Genomic DNA, 19,851 nt, shown 5'->3' on the forward strand with positions numbered 1-19,851 from the left:
GTTGCACGTGCTGTGATGACAGTAGGCTTATCTACACTGACATCCACAGAGGCCGCCCACTGTGTCAGCCAATCGCAGAACAATCCTCAATGAGCCTTGCCATTTGATCATGCAGCTCCCTCCACATCTCAGTTTTGTAATCAGTTCTTACCCCTTTTAATGGTGTACACAGCCAGTCCATCAGTCCTCGCCGTGCAGAGGCTGGCTCTCTGAAACCAGGTACGGGGCGGTTGATGATGGGGAGGGGGGGGATGGGGAAAGTGGGAGTGGCGAGATGTCCTTGCTCAGTGGAAACACACATACACGCATTCTGCAAACCTTTGGCGCTCAGCAGTCTCGGGAGCAGATTGCATAGCAGGACTGTTAAGTCCGCTGCAAATCATGTCACACCACAACAGAGATAAATGATGCGGCTTACGAACCAATGAGGCTGCAAGTTCATCCTCCCCGAGAGGAAGCGAGCCCGGAGGGAGGTGGTGCTACCTGTACCAACAGCACAAGCACTCTCTCATGGGGATGAGTCTCCAGTACCACAGGGGAAATGTCAGGGGTTAGTAAAGTTTCTACATCTGAGGAGCTAAAAGTTCAGCCTTTTCTGAGCTCGTATGAAAAGACAAGATCGGCTGATTGCAAACTCATCTGTGTCTGCTTTGTTACAGCTCGGAGTCACAGAAGGTGGTAAATGTGTGTGTCAGAATCCTTACATTACTAGAGTGAGGGGGGAGTGGCGCCACTGTAAAGTTAATCCGCACTGATTAAAACCAATCAGCAAGTGAAATCTCTCAAAATCAGCTGTCAGAACGCATGGTTTGATTTATGAGATGAGTATCTTAAAAAATTAATCAGTTGACACGAGCGGCAGAGCCCAACGTCTTCCCTTCAACACCACAAAGTGAACTTGCATCTGTTTAGTGAAGGAGGTCGTGTCAGGATTGGTAACGAGGCGTGGGAATATTACATTAAAGGTCAACAGCGATTTTGAATTCATACGACATGACTCGCAGGCCGCTAACCGATTCGGATCTTTCCTATCAAAACAACCAGATTATTTTTAGGAACCGCCGCCGTGCAGACACTTGTGTGGGTGACACTGATTGTAGGACACGTCGACACACTGTTGATACACTCGCTGACAAACACAGTCCATGCTGACAGACGTGCTGCAGCAGTTCACATGTACGCTGAGACAGAGCAAAGGCAGACTGCGGACTCTCCATATAGCTCTATTCACGCGGCCGTCCACAGTGTGTGAAATGCTGCAGTTTAACACATCAGCTCAAAGTACCCCATTAAAACTGGATCAGCGCCTCCTTGAGACAGCCAGGATAGAAATGGAACATTATGAGCTTCACAAATGTAATATTTCTTGCAGCGCTATTTCACTGATTGCGTAACATCACAGAGGTATTGCCGTTATTCCACCGCCGGTACAATATGTCAGAGACGTCCACCCGTCGAGTTTCCTCTAATTGCTGCTAACTGAGTTAGCCGTGCAGCTTGAGCACTGTGGGGAACAGAGTTGGTCCAGAAACGGGCGGGAGCTAGCTGGTTAGCATGCTAACTTAAATATCATAACAGGACGAAGTCATGGCGTCAAAGCAGTTATTCCTTCACCTTTTGTTGATACATTTTGTAGTATTATTTTGAATGTTTTCAATTACAATTTTTACATATTGCAAAAAAATGAATGAATTAATATGCCATGAATATAAAACACAGCGTTAATACTACTCACATAACTGTGGGCATAAATGAATTTATAAAATGTAACATAAATTGACATTTCTCCATGAACTGCTCCTGTATCCATTCATTGTTGTATAAATTCCCCTTTTATTTACTCTCTCAATTAATTTTCCATTTTATTAATTTCTAAATGTATTCATTTCTTTCTCTATTATGCCCTTTTTCTATGTATTTTTTTCCAAACGTATTTATGTATTTTAATTTTTAAATTTCTGCTTCATTATGCAAATTAAGGGGGGTCGTCATGGGGTCAGCTGGGCAGAGTATACCTTCGACAGAGTAAGTAAGAACAAAGTGTAGGAAGTTCTAATTACATGTTAAAACCACAATGAATAACATACATTCAGCTACACTTCTGGTAATTGTTTTTGAATGGACTTGATAATGAATTACCTAGAAAAATCAACATCATCTACAATTTGTCCGTGAAGAGATAAACCCTCCAAGTCCCAGATTATATTCCACTTTATCACAACAGTCACACTCAATTAAACCGAAGACAACCATCTCTCTACAGTTAAATCTCTTCTGCATGGATGATTCCTCACTTCCCTCAGTGCATTTTTAAGGGTTCCTCCTCAGAGAGTCAAAAAGAAAAGCCAAAACATCTCACCACTCGTCACCACAGTGACAGGAAAATGACAGGCACCCCTCTGTGCCTGCAGCGCACTTTAGTTTTTTTATGTCCGTCTGACCAAAGAGGAGAGTGTCGCCGCTGACGATGGTTAACACGCAGACATCAGGCGTGCCTGTTTAACATGCAGTTACCATGGAAACCCCTGCCTAACAAAGCCTGTCAAGCACATCAAAATAAGATAAAGAAAACGACGAAGGAAAGAGAGAGAGTGAGCGTGAGCAGCTTCGACAAATTATTTGGGTAGTTGATGCGCACACACTCGAGAAGAGGGAGGAAGAGGTGAACAATCAAACAGCGCTGTGCTGAACAATGTGACAGTTCATGTAGAGGTGGAGGCGCCCGAGTGACACAGAGGAGACAGCCGTGGTGGGTGGAAGACGACGCCCAACAGTCTCATGTACAGTAGGCTGTCAGCTTATAGTCTCCATTCAAACGGTTTGCAACAAACACAAAAAGGTCAGGGAAACAAGACATCAATCTACGGTATGTGTGTCACCGTGGAGGAGGAAGATTATGTAAGATTTTAAGCGTGTTAGTCGTACACCCTTCGGGGAGAGGAATCTGCCGCTCGCAAATCTGCCCAGACTGTCCAAATTAAATATGCAATATGTGATGTATGTTATAGATGTTCAAGAGAAACGGTAGGGTGGATTCTTTTTTATGAGAGAGATCAATCTTATAATCTTTACTACACTGATATCTAATGTGAAATTACGCCAAACGACCTTGTAAATGGAACAAAAGTCGCTCACTTTCCGCTCATAACTTAAAATAAGAGTCCGTCTCTACTGATATTACAGGTGCAATGTGTGAGGATTGAAGTTTAAAGCATTAATAAAAATTCTAGCAAAAGTGAATTCAGGTTTTATGCCATCAGTGAACCAGGAATAAGATGCTCAGTTGCCTCGTTAACGCATCACACTTCATTTAAACTCCACAGGAACGAGGCAAATGCCAACATAATGCACTTTTAAAATACTATCACAATGTTTCTTTGTGTTCCTAAGGTACTGATACTCCTGACCATGTGAAAAGTATTTACTTATTGGAACATACAGTTGCAACAAAAGAAGTGCTAGGTAGGATTATATGGCAGGGGGAAACCTTCCCTCTCGGCCGAGGGAAAGGCATATTTAGCCAAAGAAAATGTGATGGCTTAAGTCATTTCTTTTACAGTGTGCAACAGAGTACAACTTGCCAAAGACTTGCCGATGCTAAGCTGAGCAAACTGCTTGTTGAAGAACTGACAGGAGCAGCTGAGCTCTCCTTGAAGGACTTTTGGCTCAACGCGTACGGTGGTAAACAAAGTCTGTTGGCTCGGCCCTTTTTGTTCTCATTACTGTGGCTTTGTATTTTCTGATCTGTAAAAACTGAACAAACAAACAAACACACACCTGAAGTTGCTCCTCATCTTGAGGACCGATGTCTTGGTATCAATGATGCCAAACCTACTGGGTTTAACCATGCAGTGAGTCCTCATTACATCAGCCAGTCAAAACATTTCAGGATATTGCCATCAACAAAATGTCATTACTGAAAATGGAACTAGTATCAGGAGGACGCAAAGGTCCACATGAAGTACTGAGCGCCAGTGGCAGATTCAGGACGCCAGCCGTATGGGGTGAGGCACTAGAAAGGGTGCTGGAAGGGCACCTTAAGGGGCACTTCATCATGTTTTATCTACCATAGGCACCTTTTTTTTTTTTTCCATGACAGTCTTCGGAGGGGCAGTTACAATTTTTAAGAACTACTCATCCTTGAGCTTCAAGTACTTCAGCCAACCTTCAGTCATTTCATTTAGTCATTCAAACTACACAGGTCCTCACAACTGAACGTTCAAGCTGCTGTTTACCTCAAACGGCCCCTCAGGGTTGTCTTCAACCTCAGCACATTTATATATTCTCAAGTAATAACGGCGAGCTGTCAGCGATCCTACTCATTTTCACCGGGAACTCCACTTCCTTAGCTCTCAATCGAAATGCTGTCGGGCCCATCCCGTGATAGCATTTGATTTGTAGTTTAGCATTTAACGACAGCAACGGGAGGAACCTTCGAACATAGCTTTAACACGGTGTCTGAGGGGCGGGGAGCGGCAGCAAATGGGATGTCTTGCTGAGCTGGGCATCGTCCCCTGCAACTCATCATTTGTGATGATAATGCAAAAAAAAGTGACAGTTTATTGCGTATTGTTATCTTTAATATGCCTTTTGAAAAGCTCCCTTCACTTCGCAGCGGCGTGAGTTTATCTTGTGGAGAATTCCAATTTGGCTGCGAACAGACCACTGGCCCCGCTTCAGTGAGCTATTACAAATCGATCACGGGATGACTTGAAATAGGACTCGTGGGAGAATTGTGTTGAAAGTGTGTGTGTGCTACCTTAAACAAGCCTGCACGCTAGATTAACAGCAACACACACAGGCGTTCAAGAGTTCATCCTCCAACACGTGACCTAACCTTTACCCTCGTGACATGTGTATGGGTGACAAATTGCACCGAGGTTACACACTGGCCGGGAAAAAAAAATAATGGAGTCCCCGCCCTCGCTAGTCGCCAGATGCCTCGTTTTAACCGAGTAGTTTGCCTGAATGTCTGTTACATCTTCACTGTCATAGATAAGAGCAAATGGCTCTGCGGGAAATGCTGCACATAATTCCATTACTGTTTGTACGTGCGGTGAAACTCCTTGAACCACCTTGACAACAGCCTCAAAAAAAAAAACAGGCATTCAATATATATATATTTTTTTCCGTAGGCGTTTAACACAACACTGCCCACACCTCGCCTTCTTAATGTGAACAAGCCGAGGGGTGTGACGGCGCTGCTCATATAGTTGCACCGTTGTAACACACATGAGGGAAGTGGAGCAGGTGAAGGAAAAAGGAAAAAAGCGAAGTGGAGGATGCACGGAGGGACAGATGGATGGTTTTAGGTCTAATTCGCCCTGCTCCCTGGCTCGGCCCCCACAAATCAGCAGTCTGGAGTTACTGTATAGCCTGTGGCGGCAAAGGAGACAGATACACTGACAGTCTGTGTGAGTAGGAGGAGGGTGAACAGAAGGATACACTGCTGATAACGCTAACTTTTACCGTCTGACAGAGTCTGGAGGTGTTGCTATGAAAACTTGCTGAAAGGTGCAATTATGTGGACTTCTCTTATATTGCATTTTATTCGCTATCCGGCTGCCTTTTGTTGCGTCATTCCCTCGGCACACTTTTGTTTCTGCTGTGTTATTATCCCCGACAAGGAGGAAGTGTTTTCACCCGTGTCTGTTTGTTGGTTGGATGGTCTGTCAGCAGGATTACAAAAAAGAAAAAAATCCTGAACAGATTTCCACAAAACTTGGATGGTGGATTGGTCTCATCCAGGATTAGATCCTGTGAAACTTTAGGCGCTGATTTGAGATTCTGTGTAAGATGTGGCCATTTTGTTGACATTTACGATGATTTCTCAGGGAGTAATGCATGGATCCTATTTGTCTGCAGTGTTTCATGACTTTGTTTCTCTTTATGCTTCTGCAACACAATGGCGAGTGTGATTGCGTCTGCATTCTGTTGCCTTGTTGGGTTTAGAATTTGGGCGGCTGTGGCTCTCGGGTAGAGCCATCATCTTGTTATCAGAAGGTCTCTGGATCAATTCCCCTGATCTGCATGTCGAAGTGACCTTGGGCAAGATACTGAACCCCAAACTGCTCCTGATGAGCTGGTCAGCACCTTGCATGGCAGCCACCACCATCAGTGTATGAATGTACATATGATTTGCTGTAAGCTGCTTTGGATGAAAGCATCTGGTTAAATGACCTGAGTGTAAATGTAGAGTGATACGTGGCTATCAAGTTTGATACGAGACTAGTTTCAACTAAATGAGAGGGGACTGTCGGGACTTGTATGCGCTCTGGGTGCCATAGTTTGTTTTCTGTTAGAAATCTAAATTTCCCAACAAGATCCGATGTGCAATTTGATTCGAACTCCTAATTCTTTGGAATACACTGTTGAACATGAAGGACAGAGAAACACATCCTGAAACGACTCGCTCTCTCGTGATCCTAGTTTGAATCTGGAACTAGTGTCTGGAGGATGCAAAGGTCCACATAAATCACTGAACCTGAAGTGGCAAATAACGTTTTAAACATCTCTTTTGGAAGCACAGCAAATTCCAAGAGAATGGATCTGATCAGCTGGTTCGTGTAGGGGGTGTGCTCCTTTTGTCTTTGTCTGCTGAGATGAACGTGAAGTTTTGCTCTCATGGAGGAGAGCTCTTTAACTCTCTGACTGTGAGCCCCTCTGGGTCCGGTCCAGCCTGAGAGCCCACTCTGCTCTTTCACACAGTGACAGTTCACGCATTCACACCGGGGACCTAAAGACTGCATGAGCCGCCCACGCCTGCCCCCTCTGCCACACCCGCGACAACCCACTCCTCAGCCTACAATTAGCTCATTATATCGAGCATCAGCTGTTAGCCCTACAGCTCCACGTAGAGAAAAGCGCAGCCCTTATGCACGCTGGCATGTCCGAGAATACCACTGAACGATCGCAGAGAGGGTCCGGAGGAGCTGATCGGGCCGTGTCGCTCAGTAAAGCCGATGAGAAAGGTGCACCTGCTGACTCCCTCTGCCTGCAGGGCCTCGATATGCGTGAAATCAACGATGCCCTGATTCTGTGCGGCTCATTACAGCAGCCCCGCCGACCATATTGGTCGCATTAAAGATCTGTGGCAACACCCTCTCCCATCCGTCCATGACACTTGAAGCACAAAGCGCCGTCTTTTGCAGAGCATGCACAGAGAAAGCGGTGGGGTTTTGGTGTGTGTGTGTGTGTGTGTGTGTGTGTCGCCGGTGTGAAGATGCTCCCCGATCCCTTCCCACAATGTCATCCCACAACAACCGGCGAATGCAGCATGCACCTGTTCCGCTGTCACCGACGAACAAATACAACAAACAAACAAACAAACAAACAAAAAACACGCATACCTGTCCTGTCAGGTTCCGGGTGTCAAGCTCCGGTCCAGATCTTGACCATTGAGATCGCAGGGGGGAAGCTGGAAGACGGACACCGCCACCGCCCCAAAGAAGCGCCTCTTCGCCGCGGGGAGATGCAGCCCTGCAGGCTGGGAGGATAGGATAGGATACGGGGGGGGTGGGGGAGGCGCGGGGGGCGCACAGCAGACGGGCTACAAGCCGGCAGGGATGGCTCACGGTCGGGGAAGGGCTAGCAGGAGAGTAGAGGGGCGTTTTCACGGTGGAGGCGAGGGAACTCCTCGACGTCGCGCGTGATCTGCTGAGGACCGCTCCGCTCAGCGCGTGGCACGCAGCGTCTGTCTCCTCAGGGTCATCGTTTCCCACCGCCGAGCTCTCAGCCCAGCGCTGGAAAGTAACATGCCGCAGAGTCTGTGGGCTCAGCACATTCACTCATTAATTTAAGAGAATGTATTCAAATATTTTATATATATATATATATATATATATATATATATATATATATATATATATATATATATATATATATATATATATATATATATATATATATATAAAACACCATATTCTGCACACACGTTCCATAGTACTGGGAGAGATTTCACATCAAATCACACATCCCGCTCATTTGCATTGTTCATTTTAGTGACTCGTTCCTTTATTTGTTTGTTTAACTGAGGCAGAGCACATTGATCACCATCTGTGGCCGCTGAGGAGATGTAATCTGTGTTCAGATGAAGAGGGCAGCCTCCAGCAACCAGCCCGCTGCACCGCAGCCCTACCTGTGTCACAGCGCCCTCAGATGTCACTCACGCTCTTGTCAGCTGCTGAAAATGAGTGCATTTGGCATCATTCACTGGAGATCAATACTCTGGGCTTTGCATAAAACTAATGGAAAGTGTTATTGACGGTTGTTGACGTGGATTTATGCCCACAGAGGAGCCGGGTGGATCAGAGTGGATTCAAATACATGTTGTTTAAACTAAATAAACAAACTAAATAAACATTCCTTTTCATGACTGAATAAACAAACTTAAAGGGCAACACAATTGTTAACCTTTGGCGGACCCTGCCACTTTTCTAACTTCAAACAGTGTTTTGTTTTTTCCTTATTAAGAACAAATGAATATTTCTGAGTTTGTATTCCTACCTCACTGATATGGTAAATATTCAAATTCTGAGTTTGAATTTTTCTCTCCAAAACTACACAGTGCCCCTTTAAAGGGGCATGCCAGATCAGCTGTGGTGTTTTATAATGAATGTCCACTTTATGTTATATTGTGCTCGAAAAGAGTTCATTTGGCAGGCCTTTCCTTGGACTCCTGACATCATTTCTATTCAGACGCTTGCAGGAAAAAAAAAGGCTCATCTTTAACTTGCAGCATTAGTAGAAAAGAATTGTCATACACTTCCCCGCACAGCGAGCAGTGTGTTAAATGGATGAAGGCTAAGTGGGTGATGAATTGCATCGGTGACTCATAGGAACCTTCTGTGCTGAACGCCCTCTTTGGCTTTCATGCACAAGTGTTCTGTTCAGATGCAAATGTGCATGCAGGAAAATCGATTCCTGTCACGCTCCAGTGGGTCTCCTTCAGCTGCTTACAGGATATGCAAAGGAAAAAAAAAAGAGCAGCAGGATGACTTCATGGCCATATGGGGGAGATTTCTGGAGCATAGGCTAAAGCTATATCTCCTCATGTTCATCCATGTATTGAATGAGGTTAAAGGGGCACTACGTAGTTTTGGAGAGGACAACTCAGAATTTTAATATTTATGATTTTAATGAGGTAATACTACAAACTCAGATATATTATAATTTTCCACCACTGAATGAACAAGCTGTGCTCAGGAGAAAATAAGATCCCCAGAACATTTTGAGGCTAGAAAGGTGGCGGGGTCCGCCAAATATAAACACATGCAAAGTGTATGAAATTCTGTTGTGTTTAATGTCAGTTTGTTTATTCAGTCAATCCAGTCCTAACCCTTTGTTTACATTTCTTCCCCAAAACTACATATCCCCCAGTTAACCCTCGTTTTAACTGGATTACATTTGACCGTCGTTAAAAGTATTTAGGATATCAAATTTACATTTTACCTGAGGATGTCAGAAGCCTATTGTTTCAAAAAAAAAAGCTGTGAAGAGGTTTCTCCACATGGTGGCGCTCACATACCATCAGCACACATACCAAACCATGAGGACCAGGTGCTGTAATGTTTAATGTATGTGATGCCTGAACAGTTTTCAGATGGCTACCTTTGTTTTGCTCTTTAACTATGTAATTACACATGCCTGCAGGAAGTTAAAGTGCATGATTAAGAATCATGACCGGACTTCCCTACATGACTTACGATCCTCCGAGCTGTAAAGATGTATGATATTTGCAGTTATTACCCAACATACCCGACACTAAGCAGGGCCATAAATCTCCTTTACTTCTGTATGAAGTATGAAGCGACCATATGGTTGTATTTCTTTAGGGCAGATCTTAAATTAAATATTTCTCTGGGAGGGATGAGAATAGGACTAAGTGTGAGATTGTATCATCACCATGTCCTCTTAAACATTGTACATTGTAGTACATTGTAGTTATATTTGATGCACCTGCTTTGTTGCCACAAGGCACACATGGACTCTTATATATGCATTCATAGCTATTAATCTTCCTGACAAGATGACAGAAGATGTGTATCCAGCTATCAGTTGCAGCAAAATGTAAAATGAGCTGTAAAGCAGTCACAGGTGTTCTTCTGCATTGAAGTCTTTGGGCTTTAGATTACGATTTGAATCAGTGGAATTCTGAACCATTTTACTGAGCCTATTAAGTTCTTCTCCCAGAGACAGACTTGATGGAAAACATGTTGGTTGTTATCTCTGCCAGGCCTGGAGGGGATCATGTGTTTGGTCGTGTGTGTCCACGGCATGTGTGCGCGTCTGTCCACAGTTAATCTACTGGCCCCATCAGCCTCATATTTTATGTGCACATTTATGGGTGTGTGTTCTCAAGGACCTATAACCACAAGTTTTTTTGTTTGTTTGTTTTTTTTACAAAACTATTTTATTGACTGCTTTGTGTAGTGCCTCAGCTGATGGCTGACTCCTCTCTCCTCTGGTCGGCAGGAGCCGCAAGTGATGCAGCTGCTTCACTCTGGGAACTTGTTACTTTGTGCTGCTGACAACGCAGGTGCTGGAAACATTTTGTCGGTGGTTTCTTTTGTTGGTATTTTACAACGCTGATGTTTTGGAACCTGCATATGATCTCCCCTATTTATTTTGCTACTCTGATGTAGACATGCCCCACAGTCCCTGTTCTCCACCCACATGCTCCTAGACACACCTGGCGGAGATCTGCTCTCTTTAGTATTCGAGCCGAGTATTTTCAGGGAAAAGTCCTAATAACAAGAAAAGAAGAAGAAGATTTTAACAAAACGTTATGTATCAGATGACTGATCATAATTTGAAGTTATAGGTTCCTCTTTTTTCTTTCTTTTATCAGAGAAAAAAAGAAAGCAGGCACAAGATACGAGTCAATAACCAGATGTGTTTGAAGCAGCAGCTGGAGTCCAGCAGGGACCTGGTTTTCACCAATTCCCAGCTGAGACGAGAGTTCAGTCATCGTACCATGAGAATATGATGAAAGCTCAGTGAGCATTATTTCAATGATGTCAAAAGCAGCCGGAATCCACCTGTCCATTAGTCTGCTGTGCATTACCCACAAATCCAAACTATTTGGGATGGTCTCTGGATGACAGAAGGTGCAGAGAAAACTCAAAGTGATGTGGGAAAACAAAAACCTTTAAACTTCACTTAATGCTCAAACATGCATGAATAATCTGATCAGCTTTTAAAGCTTAATATTTCACATTTCACACTCAAAGTGACCTTTTCTTTTATGACTCATGATTATGATTGTGCCTTTTACTGTTAAAAGTGGGACCTTATTCTGATAATGTTCTGACTTAATTCTCAAAATCTCTAACTTGTTTTTCATTAACAGTGGCTCTAATACTATGTTGTAAAGATTCAGTCCCCCAAAGCAGCCCTCTCTTTATACATATTCAAATACAGTACTAGCTTAAAGCTGAGAAATTAAACTGGAAATCAGATCTGTCTGTAACATGTAGTTTATATTGTAAATCTAAGCTGTTGAGTTTATCAGGCTTTAGTCTTAAAATGAGTAAACTAAACTTAGATGGTACTCACAACTCATGACAGACATGAGCCCATGCTGAATTAATTAGTCAAGTTAAGTTGAATTAACTCCTAACTAACTGCCTCTAAAACTGCACCGTAACATGTTTTACAGAGAGAAATGCTTGGATAAGATAAAATAAGATACGCCTTCAGTGACCTCCACAGGGGAAGTTTGGTAGTTGGTACAAGAGCAGTTAAAGACAGAATTACAAGGAGAAAGTGACATAGTTGAGATGTGATAAGTAGCAGCAAAGTCTACTGTATGTATACAATGTACCTGATAGTATTATATAATAGGATATGAAATAATGACACTTAGTGTTTGTCTGTATTAATGCAGAAATACACTAGAAATATTGTAAAGTATTAATATGTAAAATAAAAAACAAACAAAACAGTACATTGATATATCATAGTGTGATACAGTGTTGATATAAGATATTGCATAAGGTGAAATGTAGTGCTATAACATCACAGAAGATATATTACAACAATATAAGAATATACATATATAGAATATCAAATCTAGCCGCTTTATTGAATGATTGATCAAATTACTTCTTCATTGTATGAAGTATCACAGAATCAAAATAAATGACATTACAGTGTAGGTTTTGTTCCCGTTCTTCTCACGCTACAGAGCTTACCAACTGTGAACTTGTTTAAAGTGAAGTTCAAATGAAGTCTCAAGCCTTCATCAGAAAATTGCAAGTCAAAACCAAAGTCTGTTTACCTATAACATGCCAGTAACTCTAGAACAGCGGTCCAAGGGGCGTGCAAGGGGTGAAGCGAAGTGTCACGGAGAATATAAGGAGTGAAAGTTAGAAATGCAATAAACTCCAGTCTGCTCGGATCACAACTGTGCTCCTGCCTCATGCCGTCTACTCTTCAACTATAAGATGATCAAGAAGATGCAGACAGAGTTCCCTGAAGGTTTTTGACATTGCTTTCATCAGCCTGTTTTTGTTTTTGTTTTTTTACCCAGTAAACCAGATTTACTGAACATTCAGACAAGACAGGGGACCTGAACTGCATGTCTGTCTTCATGATTAACAGCACGTGGACACGCAGATATCTAACCAGGCTTAACACGCGAAGGGTCAAGGATCAGAAACAAATGTGATGGTTCACAGTCTTTTTTCAAGGTCTTTTTGTGACTCGTTCACAATGTGATATCAGGACAGCATGTGAATTCTCGTTAAGTTCTAGGCTGGTAAAATATAGTTGTGTTGTGTATGTACAGTGCATGTATATTTATTGGTGAGTGTCATCATATGTCTTGTCCAGCTAAATAAACGTGCACACAACCTGTACAAACACACTTTGTCATGGCCCCCCTGACAGGCTATTTATCATGTGACACTCTGGTATGTCCTCATTTCAAGATCATCAGCCAGCCACCTTCATCTGACTGCTTCCAAGCCAGTTTCAGGTCAGGAAATTGCTGCCATCTCAACCCAACTGAGGCTTTGCATCCCGGCTGCTTCCCATGGCCATAGATTTCAAATGCATTCCAAATGCATTCAACATCTGGATCTCGATCTAGTGTTGTGCTGCTTATAGAGATATGTGTGCCAGAGTGCATTTTACTCACATTTTAAGGCCGCCGAGAACTTGTGGTTTGGAAAAAGACTTTAAGCCATGCACTACAAAACTGAGCTGGACTCACATCTGTATTTTTTTTTTTTTAAAGATTAAATCAAATTACAAATCTGGTGTAATGTTATTTAAGAGGGTTCTATAACAAGATTAAATTTGTGTCCATATCGATGGTAGAAAACAGAAATATAACCACTTTTCAAATCTTAATATAGAGGGTAAACTAAGGGGCCACACTGCCGGAGTGAGAAGCTGCTCTGTAGTCTGGTGTTACAGCTGTGGATGTCTCTGTACCTTTTGCCATGGCAGCAGGGTCAGCAGACTGCGGCTGGGATGGGTGCTTTTCCCTCTGGCTCTGTGATGGTACCTCACTGTAAGCCAGTATCATTGATGCTGAGTAGGTGGGTTCCAACGATGTTTCTGGACTTTTAATCTGACGAGCCCTTCCTGTCCAGGGCCATGCGCCGTCCATGCCGGTTGTGTTGCTTCCAGTCAAAGTGCTTTCCATCTCTGTCTCAAGCTGACAAGATTGTGGCAGGGGTTTTTAGCCTTCTGAAGTTTCCATAATAAATACAGCTGCTTCCATGCCTTATCTTATTGTTGATGAGATGTGTGACGTCCATGGTTCTCTGTGATGCCGCCCAAATCTGTTCGCCTGCTTCACCTCCGCTCTCCTGATGTGTAGAGAGAGGTGCGCGGTGTGTCTCTGCCTGCTGTTTGACTAACATCACCAGTCATCACCTTTGTCACTGAGCAGTAGGTTGTTCCCAGTGCACCTCTCTGCAAGATTGTTGACTTGCTGGTCCAATGATGTTGCTGTCATCCGCAAACTCTCTGGAGTTTGTATGTGTGAGCCCAGAGTGCTAAGTTTGCGGTCCCGTGAGAGTGGCTGTATTGAATGCTGAGCCGAAATTAACAAACTATTCTCACGTAACTCTGGTTATTTTCAAGGTGTGTGAAGACTGACTAGAGGGCAGTGGAGATGGTCTCCCCTGTGGATCTGTTGGTTGTCAGTGCATACTGTCGAGGCTCTGTTGTGTCTCTACTAAGAGCGAAAATGTTTTACATGTCCATGAAGCTGCTTGAATTCCAAAGAGCTGTTAATGGAATAGAGTGGCTGGCTGAACAGACTGTGAACTGAGGGAGCTGTGACACATGTCATTATCATGTTTGTTGGCATTTGGTACTTAAGAAACAGATTAGATCAGACCATATGGTCGATTCAAGCAGCTCCTCTTTTTCTTCACCTGTTTGAGATTGCTTTCCCAAGTCCCAAGTTTCCCCCCAAAACAAGGGTTCTGGTTCGGTTCAGTTTCCAAGCTATACATCCATGTGTACTCTCTGCTCTCATCTGTGACCAGGACATTGACAGGCTTTTTTTCATTTGCCCCTCAAAGGAGACAGGGGGTGAGAGTTGAGAGTTTTCCAGAGAAGCTAGTTTCACAGTAATAATAAAAAGTAATGGTGGCGTTCAGGAAGTTCAAAAGCCACAATAAAGGAGCTCAAAATTGGTTCTGATTTATGGAGTTTCCCACAGAGACGTTCTGCAAAGGCTGGAATTTAGTTAAAACCATAAGAAAGAGTACAACAATATACTTCACAGAAACACAGCATTCAAAACTGCAATAACTCAGACTGTCACAGTCTCTAACAGTCTAGTACAGGGGTACCCGATATGTCGATCACGTACAGGACAGCCAGTCTGAGATCTTTTCTTGTAGGGGTCACGTGTCACGCGTCGCCATGCGCAAACGCGCAAGCTACTGCAAAACACAAGCGAGCTAAGTGACCTGGCTGGCGGCTTCAATTGATATCAGCAAAAGACGGGAGACAAAAAAATGAGTGAGGCAGCTGGGCCAAGTAAAAAATCACAAAACATACCATTTCCATGCAGAATGCAGTCTTTTTCAAAGTGCATGTGTCTGATTTGTCAATCTACTATCACTACTCTGAGGAGGGGGAATGCTGAGAGGCACTTTCAAACTGCTCATAAAAAGTGCAACACTGACTTCCCTCCAAAAGCGCGCTGAGCAGGAGAAAGGTGAGGGAACTAAGATCACAGTTAATTGGTTGTTTTTCACACAGGAATTCACAAGCAAAGGCCGACACCAAAGCATGGTTACGGGTGAGTCACTCTATCTTAAGCATAAGAAGTGCTTCCAAGATGGAGAGATGATGAAAGCGGCCTTCGCTGAGGCAGCTGACTCCTTGTTTTGGGATTTTAAAATCAAACCAGAAATATTATCATCAATCAAAGCTCTTCAGCTGTCAAGAAGAACAGTTACACGGCGCTGTGAAGTAATGGCCGAGGATTTGACACAGCAGCTTCGGAGAGACTTTGCAGACTGCGAGTGTTAACCATAACCCTCTTACTGCAATTGGACGAGTCTACAGACACCAGCGATGGTGTTTACAGGTGTGACTAAAACAGAGGATCTATCAACATTACTGCCCACAAGCAACATCCTGGCATTGTCTTCCTGTTAAGTGGCACAGTCTGGAAGTCATAAGCAGACAGAAAATTATAAGAAAAAGTTAAGACAGGCAAACGTGTTTTTTTTTTTTCTTCCCTGAATTTAATTACCTTTTGAGCGGTAAGCATCTACAGTCCTCTTTGAGGTACGTCCTCATGCTCAAGCTGGGCCTCCAGATGAGTTCCTTGTGTGAAGTCATGCCAGATATCCCAACTAGTAACAGCCTTGAAGAAAAAAAGAACTTATACAGTGATATGTTTGTTCTTAACACAGGTGTCCAGACACTACCAGAGTATCTTCTTCTTTTGCAGTTGTCTTCCTGACTAGAATTAGTTTGTATCACAGGATAAACCAATTAGTAACAGTCCAGTGCAGGTGCAGAGGGGATTTACAGTAACGAGGTCGGCTTCTGTGACTGTGAGGATGCACGACGGGGAGTGCACTGTGTTCAGTTTTACAGTCTTGTTCATATTAGATTTCACATGTCCAGGAAAATAAAAGTTACACTCCCACAATTTTGTGAGCATTCCCCGCAAGTGGACCTCAGTCTTGCCCTCAGGAGTTGCACACTGGGAACACTTGACAGCTGATGCTGAGTGTATTTTCACCCGGTGCACGATGATCAAAGTGACCGTTTCTCAACATGAACGTAGCAGAGTGTTGTTACGCTCCGTAAGTGCATTGTGCTGAAAGACATAATGTATCCAAGGTGATTTTTGCACACCCAAGATGCAAACTGTGTAGTATTACTGCAATTATGTGAAAAGAACTGATTATGACAGGTTAGTGCAGAAAGTGAAAGCTGTCATGAATGTTTTATAGTTTAATATTTTCCTTTCCTTACACATGGGGATAGTTTGAAAGGTACATGTTCAAATCTGTCATTGATCCTGACGTCAAGACGTGTGAACTGATTTATCATCTTATGCCCGCCCGCACTTAATTAATTAATCAATCTGTCAGTTAAACGTATTCTTAAGGCTTGTTGAAGGGCGCCAATATAAATTCCTAGAAATGACACTTGTGCAAAACTGCTTTGCAACAGCAAAGACATTTCAAAGGAATGTCGATTGTAGTGGTAAGATAATGCTTGATTAAGGTTTAACAAAGTATTCAATGATAAGCAATCTTCCAATACACTAACCACTGGCAGTGACTACAGTTTTATTCATGATTACTAAAATGTATTGATTGTATGGTTATGTGGGCGCTAGCAGCAATTGGTTGAGACTAGGGAAAGGTCATGGTCTATTTTACTACAGAAAGAGTCAGCATTGACTGGAGACGTGAGATATTTTTTGTTAACATTTAAGCAAAACAACACAACCTTTCCCAAAATTAACCAAAGTGTTTTTGGTACATAAACCTAAAAAACAGATAGGCGTCATAACACAAGCGCTGGCTCTGTGACCAGACTCGCTTGATGAGTCTGACACTGTAGCCATGAGTGTGCAGTGTGAAGAGGATGGGGCTGAGCATGGGACCCTGGGTGGCTCACAGAGTGGAGGAGGTGTCACTCTGTGGGGTCTGCATGTGAGTCTGCCAGCCCAGAGTAAAGATACGTCTCACGCGGTTTGATCGTTTCAAATGCTGAGCTGAAATAAGCAAACACCATTCTGATGTGGCGTAATTCATCTAAAGGTGTGGGAAGCCTGGACATGGCATCCTCTCTGGAGCTGGCAGTTCTCGGTGCAAACTTGTGATATCTTATTGTTTCACGACGATGGGGGAAAATGTTTTGACAGAACTAAATGCAGTGTTTCATTCAGTAAAGCCAGACTGCGGTTACATTTCTTTCAGTCTATGCGTATTTGCTTTTGCAAATTAGCTAGATATAAACACAGTTTCTAGGAGATAGTCAGACAAATAACCCAGACACTGAGCGTATAAACACATCATACCAATATAACATGTATTACTCTGTTTTATAAAAACCATATGACTTCATATTACAGAATGACGCTCCAGCTATGCTCTTTATTAGAAACAGTTTAAATTAACACATCCCTAATCTGAGCCGTGCTGAAAAGTAACAAACCCATTGTATGCTGCTGCCACAGTGTATTTGCAGATAACCACACAGTCGGTATTTCACGTCACCGTTACTCTCAACACTAAAACCTCTGGCCTACAACCATCTCACCACTTTTGGCTTCTACTCCGGGGAATAATCGCTGTAAACGTTCTCCCACAAAACTCTGAAATCTTTTGAGAAACTTGACCACAGTGGAATGAAAATGGGGATCATGTACTGCAGCATACTCACATTCGTGAATAGTTGTCCTGAGGAGAGATGGAACGAAACACACATAGGTGCACAATGCGCTGTATTGCCGGGATAGAGCTGTCAGAGGGAGACATTAATTAAGCCCAAAGGCCAACAAATCCTTAATTCAGGCTATTAAATTCCTCACACATAATTACATGTATTTGCAAAAGACGTGGTGTTGCAACACGTACTGATACACTATACTTCTCAGTTCCCCTGCGGGCAAGACATCGAAATATGGCTCTGACAGACAAGCCTATTCAGGTAAATGAGAATGTAATCATCATCCAAAGTAATCTGACATGTTCACGAATTTAACCTTTTTACTGTGGCTAATAAAATCTTCAAACCTTGTGCCTTCATTTGGTGCCTCTAATGATGCTCTTACCTATATTACATGTTGAATTTGCTACATTTGATTTCCCGCTGTTGTGTAACTGGCTATTTTGTGAAGGATTTGCTGGACTATATAGACAGGATGATGTTTTGATGGATCCATGAGTTACTCTGCTATGCTCATAAGCCATACATCACATGGGAAAGTGGAAAAAAGCATGCACTGAAAGAGAACGAAGATGTTAAAAGGGATTGTGCTTCTGTCAAAGTCATTACTGATGGACCTCGGAGGAGACCCCACTGGGGGTTTTAGTTCATCTCCACTGTTTTTTGGCTGTGACATGGTAGTACTCTCTAAACTGGTGCAGTTTGTCCAAAGCCCAGTGAAATAACAGAAACATTTTACTTCTCTGTGTCAGGTTTTTAAAATCTGTTGAAAAGCGGCCTTGCCTTGGCATGGTTAAATAAACGAATAAACCTGGAATGAGACTGATTATGACCCCTGCCGCTTTCGTCAGGGCTCATTTCTTTCTTTCCCTCAGCAATAATTCTCCATCCAGCGTCCTCCACCTAACAGGCAAAAACAACATACACGTTTCTTTTAAAGCCCTTGGAAACTTGGCTTACAGAGAAGTGGTGTTTAAGGGTGTTTAACTATAAATCAAATATTCATGACTAAATAAGCCAACAATAAAAACAAAAAATGAAACGTCACATATCATTTAGAGGATTGCTAAATTGTGGCTTCCAGTACACAATATACATACAGCAATTTTGATATTTTATTAAATGTCCCCTTGGCCATTTTCACCTCAATTAGGGGCTTTTGATAGACATCCATCTGGCTGGCCCCTGGCTCAATTTGTAGCCACTCATCTTGACAGAATCTGTGAATTCAACTACATTTGTTTGGCTTCCTGGCGCTGACTTGGTTCCCCAGCACAGTCCACATGCTCTCGATGGGGTTCAAGTGAGGACTTTGGGGAAGGCCATTCCAAAATCTAGCCTGATTTATCCATTCCTTTACAATTTTTGACGTGTGCTTGCGTTCATTGTCCTGTTGGAACAGCCAACTGCACCTAAGACGCAATCTTCGAGCTGATGATTTTAGGTTTTCCTGAAGAATTTGGAGATAATCCTCCTTCTTCATTATTCCATTCACTTTCTTTGGAGCATCAGATCTACTGGCGGCAAAACAGCCCCACAGCATAACACTACCACCACCATGCTTAAGAGCAGGTGTGGTGTTCTTGGGGTTGAAGGCCTCACCTCCTCTCCTCAAAACATATCGCTGCGCATTGTGGTCAAGCAACTTATTGTTAAAGTTCGAGGTGTTCCAAACTTCGAGGTGCCGCAGCTGGAGCGAGGGCTTCTTTCTTGCAGGGCAGCCTCTCAGCTCATACTAATGCAAACCACTTCTTCCAGCAGCTTCTTATTCATGCAGAAAGGTTTTTGGTTGACTCTTGACCATCCTGACCAATTTTTCTCTCTGCAGCAGATGTTGACCTTGGGACCTTTAACTGCTTTCAAATGGCTCCAAGTGACTTTGCTGACTCATTTAAATCAATACTGGGCACTTCCAGATCAATGCTGAGCTCTTCAGACTGTCCCATTGTGGTCTTTTGT

The 19,851-nt window shown here is 43.1% G+C and overlaps 1 protein-coding gene across 4 annotated transcripts in view; it reads right to left on the reverse strand.

Annotated features, from left to right (window-relative positions):
* Positions 1-7,714, reverse strand: part of si:dkey-178k16.1 (band 4.1-like protein 1) — a 47,156-nt gene extending 39,442 nt beyond the window's left edge. For 3 of the 4 annotated variants that reach the window (XM_037104001.1, XM_037104000.1, XM_037103999.1), the window contains exon 1: positions 7,350-7,714. The gene's annotated coding sequence lies outside the window, so the exon portion shown is untranslated. The remainder of the gene's footprint in view (positions 1-7,349) is intronic. The other variant, XM_037104003.1, reaches the window with a different exon arrangement.
* Between the last annotated feature and the right edge of the window lie 12,137 nt (positions 7,715-19,851).

This window comes from Acanthopagrus latus, chromosome 7 (genome assembly GCF_904848185.1).
Source record: "Acanthopagrus latus isolate v.2019 chromosome 7, fAcaLat1.1, whole genome shotgun sequence".
NCBI classification, from domain to species: Eukaryota; Metazoa; Chordata; class Actinopteri; order Spariformes; family Sparidae; genus Acanthopagrus; species Acanthopagrus latus.